We start from the raw sequence: 4,892 nt of genomic DNA on the forward strand, positions 1-4,892 counted from the left end.
CAGTACTTTTTTAATGCACAACTAGGGGAATTGACCAAAACTGGAGCAGATGTGTACAGCAACCTATCTGCTTCTCTCTTCAGTTTGTTCCGTTAAGTTTTGAAAATTAAAGAGAGAAGCTGATTGGTAGCCATGCACATCTGCTCCAATTTTTGTCTGCTCCAGTTTTGATAAATTCCCCCCATTGTCTGTGTTAGAGAGCTGTGCAGCCCGGCTACCACAGTATGGCACACAATGGAATGGGGGCAGCACTCTACGCGTGTATTTTTTCACATGCAGATGGTGGGGGCAGTGGGTTTGGTTTTAATTTTTATTTATTTTATCTATTTTCACTTAACTTTATTGGTATCAAATAAGGGATAACAAGCATCTATATGACAGCGTTTGGAGGTGACCCCAGATGTCTCCCTATTAGTTTCCAATACAAAAGATCGAGCACAGCATTGTGTTCGTTTTACTGTGCAGCCCAGCTTGTGACAGCTGAGACAGGAAGCGCTGAGTATAGTGCTCCTATCTCACTGATCACTTTTAAAATGAGCGGCGACCCCCCGGCTCTACAATTAGCCTTGCTTGCCTGCAGTAGGGCTAAATGTAGGGGGAAAAAATGGGTCCCAGGCATCGGGCAATAGGAATTGTGCACTCCTGGACATAATATTAAAGTGAGACTTTGGATATAATGATAAAAAACCAAGTTCCTATATGACTAATTAACCTCTTCCTGCAAACCCACACGGTGATAACACTTGATATTGAAGGTTAATTAGCCATATAGGAACTTGTTTTTTTATCATTATATTCTGTGTGTCTCATTTTAATATTACTTCTCATAAAAACATATCCTTTTACATGACCAGTGTTATACAGAATTGTTCATTCACTCGGGGCCACCGTTAAATACCCTGATTCTTATGTTCACTATAGTGTTGAACACTATAGTGAACATAAGAATTGACTGGCAGGCTATTTTTTACATTGCTGTAATGTTTCTGTATTAAGATTGATGCCCAATGACTACGGCAGCAAATATATGTGGAGCTAGCTTGCTGGGAGATGAAGAATGATCTCCCTGTGACCTCCTGTCCCTTGCTTCCTCGCCTTCTCCTCCCCACCTCGCTCTCAGCAGCAGGGAAGGTGGGGGTCCTCTGGGGGCTGCCAGCAGAATTGTCTCTGGCTTGTTCCTCTGCTCAGGAGAAGAAAAAAACAACTTTAAACCTGCTGCTTGCTTGAAGCAGGGCTAAATCATGAGAAGAAACCACCTGCCCGGTGCCTATTAAGCATGTCCCGGGCGTCAGGCGATATGAATTGCACACCCCTGATACCTAATCTGCCAGAAATGTGCTCAGCTGATTCCTATTGTGGGCTGATAACTCACAGAGAGGTGTCAGCCCTTCCTAGTGCCTCTTGCTGAACTACTCAAACTCTCCCACTCTCCTTAACTCTACAAAATATACACTAACTATTCTGTAGTCCAGGAAACAACTATGAGTGAGATAACACAGGAAGTACAGGACAAAGGACAGCTGTGAATATGTGATATGATCACTTTTGCATTTATCTGACAGATATGACACATTACTTTCAATGGTATATTTAACAGATAGATAATTAGAGAAGTCCATTGCTAGAGTTTACAAATATGTTAAGCAATGTTGAAATATTTTGGCAGTAATACATATTCTATTATTTAACACTGCATTGCAAAATATGGGGAACATGTTCTCCATAGAGAAGGCTGTTTATTTATGTTTTCATTATTAAAAAGTCTCTTGGCTGGTAACATGGATTATGTACTGACTCACTTTTACCTCTAATGTTCAACGTTTTCTGTAAAGCTATTTATACTAATGACACTACACTAAGCTATTTAACTCCTCCCATAACCTCAGATCACAGTGAGTCATCAACGTGTTCTGTACTGGGATGTTTTCTGCTCCTGCACACAAACCTTTTTAGCTCTGTTTCTGGAAAGGTTTTGGTGTGGCCAAGAGACGCTAGTCATTTTTGTGAAAAACATCCTGGATTTACCAACAGAGGATATGATGTTACAGTGTTGCTTCATTCAGCCATTATTATTATTCAGAATTTATATAGTGCTAACAGTTTGCGAAGCGCTTTACAACATAGAGGGAGACAATACAATTTCAGTACAGGAGGACCCAGCTCTTAAGAGCTTACAATCTAGTAGGAGGTGCAAGTGATACAAAAGGTAATAATTATGTGGGATGAGTTAATAAAAGAAGTAAAAGTACAGATATTATGTCATGGTGGGATAGGCTTCCCTGAAGAGATGAGTTTTCAAGGATCGCCTAAAGGTGGACAGAGTCGTAGATGAGCGGACAGATTGGGAATTCCAGAGGGTGGGAGACACTCTGGAGAAATCCTGCAGTCGAGCATGGGAGGAGATGACGAGACAGATGGAGAGCAGGAGGTCTTGAGAGGAGCGGAGAGGACAGTTTAAGGTGATATTTTGAGATGAGGTTAGTGATGTAGCTGGGGACAGAGTTGCAAATGGCTTTGTATGTTGTTGTTAGTATTTTGGATTTTATTCGTTGGGCATAAAGTCTTACTATTAAAACATAAATGGCAAGTCAAATCATGCTAATCTTCTCACACAACCCTCATAAAAAGTTCTCTTCAGTTATGTGTTACAGGCATATTTAGGATCATATGTGCAAGTTGCAACCAGAAAACTGTGTCTGTTTAAGTTTAAAGTGTATGGAAAACCAAATTCTGTTTTTTAGTTTTGTATTGAGTAGGGATTCATTATGAGCTGTCGACAAGATTTCCTTTCGCACAGCAGGAAGTAAGAGAAGATCTGTCCAACCGAGTGCCCTCTTAGACAGTTCTCTTTAGATCAAGTGTCCTAATGATTCAGTAGCAGAAGGCCACCTTCTGGGACAAGGTCAATAAAGGTAGTTCTCTAATATTTTCAAAGGGAGGTGTTTGCAAGGCAGTAAGCACCAGGTTCAAATCCCACGGAGGCAAGGGAGCACGAACTGGTGGGGAAACAAAAAACACCCCCCGGATAAAGATACAAAGCAGGGACAGCAAGGCCAAAATGCACTGAAGAAAGATTGCCAATACTGACCTTTAATCGTACTAAGTACACCTTTGAAGGAAGGCCAGGAACCTAGCCACCTAAAAAGCTTGTGGTTACACCTGAAGAAATATGCACCACGAAATATAAGCCTTCCAGGTACGATTATATATTTTACTCAATGTAGACTTATGAGGCCTAAGCATAGTAGAGATCACAAAATATGACTGCCCCCTATCCTTCCACACCTTGCTTTCAATATTCACACTGTCAAACCAGCAATGGTAAAGAAGGATGGCAAATGGGGACCTGCGACAAAAGATCCAGTCGAAGAGGAAACTGCCACAGCACGTCCACAACCAGGCATACCTGGTCTGCATACCATAGACAATGGAACCAATCTGAAGCTACCAGATGAACCAGGATCCCCTGAACCTCCACCTGCCTCAACAGCCTTAGTAGAAGCTTCAGAGGAGGGAATGCATAAATGAGTCCATACCTGTCCCACGGAGCCAGGAGAGCGTCCACTGCATGCATCCAAAGATCCAGAGTCCTGAACAGGAAACACTCTACTTTTTTCTATTTAGACAGAGGCCAGAAGATCCAAATCTGGAGTCCCTCATCTTTGGCAGATTTGTTAGAACACCTCTGGATGAAGGGCCCATTTCCCTTGATGCAGACCCTGACCACTCAGATAAGCCGCCTGCCAATTTTCTATGCCTGGTATGTATACCACGGACAGAGCCAGGACATGACTATTCGCCCCATGCAGGATGTGAGACCAGAGCAGTGGCCCGACTCCTCGGGCCCCCCTGATGATTCACATAAGCCACAGAATTGTTCAACTGAATCCTGATGTGTTGCCCATGCAGAAGATCCATCTAGCACCAGGGACAAAGTCTAATTGCTCGAAGCTCCAGAACATTGATTGGCAACATGGACTCCTCCCTGGTTCAGTGGCCCTGCGCCGACCATTGTCTGGTCACTCCACTCCAGCCCTTAAGACAGGCATCCATCGTCCCCACCATCCAGTGCCCCAAGAGAAAGTACTTCCAAGCCGACAAAGCCACCACACCAGAGATGCCTTGACCTACCGACTCACCTGCAACTGCTTGTCCAACGACGAGGGAGACCTGTCCCACTGAGCAAGGATCTCCCGTTACAGAGTCCGAGTGTGATGCTGTGCATGCGGAACCGACCTGCTGAGCATGAGGAGACCATCAGACCGAGCACCTTCACTTGCACATTGACGCCTGATTGCACGAACACAATAGACAAACATGTTCTCGGATCCTGCAAAGTTTCTCTGTGGGTAGAAACACCCCAGCGTAACGAGTGTCCAGAATCAGGCCCAGGTACTCGAGCTGGAGAGACGGCACCAGGACAGATTTCTGGATGTTCAAAATCCAGCTGAACTCCTCCAAGGTACTTATAGCCATTGCCAGATTGGCATCCAGGTCCGGAGATTGCGGAAGTTGCTGCAGGTGCAAGCACGCGCGCGGCGTGCAGGAGCGGGAGTCGTGAGAAGCAGAGCCCTGAGAACGACAGGACAGTGCCGGGGGGGTCATCTGAGCCGGGGGGTATCGGAGCCCTGAGGTCGACGAAAACGGAGGACGGCGGGACGGCAGTCGGCGGGAGACCAGTCTGCGGGACCAGAGTGCAGCGGGACCGGAGCGGAGGGACCGGAGGCCGGCGGGACTGAAGGCTGAAGGTCGGCGGCCGGCAGGAGAGACGAGCGGAGCACAGATACTTAAGGAACTAAGCGCGGTTATAACAGGACCGGTAATCCTCATTTTTAAGGACTCTCTAATGACTGGTAGAGTTCCGAGTGACGGGCGGAGGGCTACGGTAGTTC

The sequence above is a fragment of the Nanorana parkeri genome, unplaced genomic scaffold, assembly GCF_000935625.1.
Source record: "Nanorana parkeri isolate BGI_ZX_2015 unplaced genomic scaffold, ASM93562v1 scaffold124, whole genome shotgun sequence".
Classification (NCBI taxonomy): Eukaryota; Metazoa; Chordata; class Amphibia; order Anura; family Dicroglossidae; genus Nanorana; species Nanorana parkeri.